The sequence below is a fragment of the Meleagris gallopavo genome, chromosome 11 (genome assembly GCF_000146605.3).
Source record: "Meleagris gallopavo isolate NT-WF06-2002-E0010 breed Aviagen turkey brand Nicholas breeding stock chromosome 11, Turkey_5.1, whole genome shotgun sequence".
Lineage (NCBI taxonomy): Eukaryota > Metazoa > Chordata > Aves > Galliformes > Phasianidae > Meleagris > Meleagris gallopavo.
In genome coordinates, this window is record NC_015021.2 from 16,974,493 (window position 1) to 16,979,259 (window position 4,767).

At 41.6% G+C, this 4,767-nt stretch overlaps 1 protein-coding gene across 1 annotated transcript in view; it reads left to right on the forward strand.

The window, feature by feature from the left end:
* The first annotated feature begins 660 nt into the window (after positions 1-660).
* GNB4 (G protein subunit beta 4) overlaps positions 661-4,767 on the forward strand; it is a 40,279-nt gene continuing 36,172 nt past the window's right edge. The window contains exon 1 of the mRNA XM_003209192.4: positions 661-681. The gene's annotated coding sequence lies outside the window, so the exon portion shown is untranslated. The remainder of the gene's footprint in view (positions 682-4,767) is intronic.

Here is a 4,767-nt window from a genome sequence, read left to right on the forward strand (position 1 = left end):
CGGAGCCCTTAGCCTCCCTACATAGATCACTAACGGAGCGACCCACTGATCCCTGCTGAGGTGAGTGGTTGCTGATGGGAGGTGGATGCTGACCGATGGGAAGGCCAGCAGACCTCAAAGCTTTTGCAGGCGAGGCTCACAAGAGGATTGCCAGTAAAACTGTATTTCTGTCAGAACTGTAAAAAAATGTTCAGCCTTTAAAAAAAAAAAAAAAATCACGGCATTTAAAAAATCTTGCCTGCAGTATCACTTACAAAAGGAGGAAAAATCTTTCCTGTGGGATCTGGCTGGAACTCCTCTGTTTGGCCTCTTGAACTCAGCCCTGGTGGTGTCACAGCCTCCCTTTGCCTGAGCAGCTCACTGGGTGCAGCTGCTGTGCCCAGTCGGGCCTTGATAGCTCTGTAAGTGCGAGTGCTGGTGACATCATGCTCCCAAGGGTGTCAGCTATTAGCTGCTAAAAATAGCTCCAGGCACACAGTAGAAAAATCAAATGTCTCTTTCAACCACTAGTGAATGGGAAGGTAAAGAGAGAGCTCAGCAGAGGGGCTTTTTGCTTTAAATACAAGGGCAGCGGTGTTGCACCACGACCCTGGCAACTGCTGCAGATGATGCTTCAGGACTGTGAGCTGGGGAAGCCTGCAGGGACAAGTTCATCCCTGATGTAATTCCAGCACTGTGGTGGTAAGTGAGCTTTTGTGTTTATTTCCCACTGGCTCAGTTATCTTGCATTTTGCAGCTCTTAATGAAAATTAGGCTATGGGATTCACAGCACTAGAATGATGTCAGTATTACTGCCAATATAATCACTGCTCTATGCAAAAAATGAAACCAAGCAACATTAATACAGTAAAATGAAGCATTCTGAGAAATATCATACAATATAAACTATATACAGGTGTAAATGGTACATCTAGATTCCAAGTTGAACTAAATATCCTGCTCAGCATGTGTTTGGAGGCTCTTTGGTGTGAGTTGTTTGAGATTGCTTGCAACCTTTAGGCCTTGATTTTACAGATCTAGGAACTAAGATGGAGAATTCTGCTTGGTGTTTGTGATGTTAGCTAGGTGGTTCAGATAAAATATAGTTTGATCTGCTCCAAGCTAAAACTGATTCTGATAAAGCTCATATAAATGCGGAGGTGATATAACATGAAAGTTAAGATGAAAGTAGGGCTGAGTGTCTCACAATCTTTGAGAACTCCACATCCTGGAGTTTTTATACTAATTAGGCCACGATCAGACATGTTGGTCTAGGCTTATCAGTGCTTCTAGCCTGAGCTGCTCATAGCAGTCTTTGCTACACTTCTTACTTCGTGTAAGGGCTGGCAGGATCAGAAACATGAGGGCTGGGACTCTTCCAGCCAAACACAAGGTATTTTCATTCCAAGTTACAAACACATGGGCCTGAAACTCCCTTGGCTAAAGTATAATCCTTTTCTCACCTGTTTGGGCTCACCTACATGTGGTGAGTCGCAGCTGTCAGAATCTGCTTGTGACTACAAGCGATTAGGGAGAACAGCCTATTCTCCATCCAGCTACTGCACCCTGGTCCTCAAAACTGCCTGGTCTGTTTGCAGCCAGAACTCAGGCTGAGAACAGAGGTCTGCTGCACCTGCAGAGCCCAGCTCAAATCTCTGCCAACTGCAGCCTTGCTAAGAGGGAATGCAGAGCTGGATATGGGTGTAGGCTATCAGACTGCAAGCAAGTAAAGCAATGAATCCATTACAGCGACAGATAGCAGATCCATAAAGCAACAGATACATTACTGATCTATTTTGCAATATCCAATTATGTGAACTTTGTGAAGTATAGAACAGTTGGATTTTTACCTTGTGTTCATCCTTTAAATGATGATATCTCTAAAAGATATTCCCATGCTTTCATTATTTCATTGTGCTGATTCATCCGTTCAAGATTGTTCAGAGCTGGGATTTGATTCTGCCATATTTCTGGTGGCAGAATTTTTTTTATAGATCTGCTTGGTAACTGTCATGGATAAAAGTGAAGAATCCCTGGGTCCTTCACTTGCTGGGTGTGACATGTAAAATAGAAGTTCCTTGCTGCTACAAATTGCAAGGCAGGGGACTGATGTATGAATGGTTCTGTGAAATTACATTGTTTCTGTTTTCCATAGGAATTAGACAGTGATTGTGACAGTCCCTTCTGTCCTCTAAAAATGAGAATTTACGACTTTAATGATGTTCCTCTGTCAGATACAGAGTTTACAATTGTAGTGAATTTGATTTTTAAGGGCATAGATTTTAGTTGTGACTGTGGTGTTTTGAGTGCAAACAGACTTGCAGTCAGTTTCTTTGGTCTGCAAAACAGACAAGAAAATATGGAAGAGATTCTATCTTCAGTAGTGGTGGCAGAAGGGTCAAAATAAAATCATAATAAACTTGTAGTGAACTCTTGTGAGTGATGTTTTTAATTGAAGTTGGGGACTAATTTAGGTAGCTACTTAAAAGTAACCGAAAGAATACTGTCTGAAAGAAACTGACAATAAGGAATAGAAATACAGACAAGTGTTTAGAACATGAAATACATTATTTTTAGCAGATAGTGGACTTTTTGCTTAGCAAGCTTTCCTACCACATAAATTTTCCTTGCTGTATCCCCCAGAAGGCTGAATGCTGCTATCTCCTGCAGACAATGCAGCAACACCCTTATTCTGTATTAGTGAAAATCTTCTCCGTTCACAAGCTATTTCAGCATTCCAGAGCATCTCACTGCTCAGCATGCATTTGTCTGCATTTCAAGTAATTTTATTCATAAAAAGATTGTTCTCTCTTGGTTTGGGGTTGCTATCAGGGATGAAAGCACATGAAATAGCACAAGCCACCGAGATCTTCAGGCAGACCTTTTGCCTGCTTAGGGCTTTCACTGATGGCCTTGATGCTGATAATAATGACTGTAGAATAAAATATCATCTGTAAAATATAATTTCCTTCTGAAATGCTGGTGAAGCAGTGCTGATGTAGCATGCACATCATGTATCATCTGTGGGTGATGCTGTATCCTGCATGTTGTGTTCTCAGGGTTAAACAAAGATGCTTATGAAACATTCTTGGCAAGAGGGAGAATTTCTTGGGCCTCAGCTGAGTATTCAAACCTTTTTGTGTTCAAGTGGACCTGATATGTATAGAGAGTATCTCAGTTTCAGTAGAAGCAGAATAGAAAGCTATACTGTGTAAATGGCTGGAAATGGATTTAGCTGTGTTGGTTAGAAAATTCTGGGAGAGTGGACTTTAAATATCATAAGAATTGGGATAAAATTCTTGTTTAAAATGTCCATGGGAGTACATAATTTTCAGTTTTATAGATCCCAAGCTAGACCATGTTGCAGACTCAACAGGACATGGGCTGGGAATGTGTTTAGACCCAACAGCAGGAAGCTGAGTTTGGACAGACTTTAACTGGAAATGAGGCACGTGTATCTGTTTCCATGGGCCATTAAGCACTGGCGTAGCTACACAACAAATGTGGGTATTCCACCTGCACGGTGAATTGGTGGCTTCGCTACACACGACTCGTGTCATCTGAGTTAGCTGACATTGACAAGGTGAAGGATCTGATGTAGAAACTGATTAGGGAATAATGTTGACTCTTGTGCTGTAAAATGTCAGACTAAAAATTAGTGTAGCATCTCTGGCTGGAAATTATATGAGCCTACAGCTATGGCTCTGTCCTGTTTGTGCACAGCAGACAGAATTAGAGAAGGGTTTTCTTCTGTTGCATAAGGAGATTAATGGCACTGTCTAACCAGGAATTTTCACACAATTAGGTAGCATCACATCTTCGCTCATCACCGGGCCTATTTGCCACAAGATTTCTGACTTCAGAAGAAGGGCATCCAAATAAAAAAAAAAAAAAAATCTGAAGATTGTCTAACGTGTGAGTTTGTGAGAGAATCCTTATCCAGGAAATACTGTTGTCAGCAGCATTGTTTGAATTAAAGCTGCAGATTGGATCTACTCCTTCATGCTGATCTCAACTTTTATGTAGGACATAAATTGAATACATTACATTTTCTAACACGCCAGGCCAGCAGTCTCTGACGCAGATACTAAAGCTGAAGTAAATAGGAGCTGGCAGTGTTTTCCTGCCTGAAGTGTCAGAGCGTTTGAAACTTCAGGTGCTGAATGTAAATGTAGTGGAGATGTCCTAGTTGAAAGATGTCTCAAAAATACACCCAAAGATATATATTGAACTGAGAATTCCCTCTGGAATCAGCAATTACTGCTAGCATTGTGCCAACCCAGCAAAGGAGCCTTTTGATGTATTTTGAGAAACGTGCAAGTTCAGGGACCTGTAGCTGTGTCCGTAAGCACCAGGCTCTCAGGCAGGAAAAAAAAGGTGACTTTTTTTCGTTGTTGTTAATTGTTAACTTTGCACTCTTGTGCCTTCCTTCCTCTCTAAGCTTCCTTTTTGTGAAGATGAAACCTAGCAATGCAGTGTTTGCCTACAGGCGTCCTTTTTCCTGTGAACACAGAGAGCCCCCAAGAACAAATAAACTTTTTTAAGTTGCTGATCCTGCACGTTTGCAAATTCACTGGGAGATTTGGTTCCCATGTAAGGACAGAAGGATCCGGCTCCAAGGGAATAAACGTCAAGAACATGAAAAGAAAAGCCTTAGCAGGCACCGGGACTAAAAGAACAAAGAGTGCTTCCAAACGGCACTAGTGAAAACCACTGGGAGATGTGAAATAGTCTGACAGAAGCAGTAAGAATGATGGTTCTGAGTCAGGCACTGAATCAGGCAAAAAA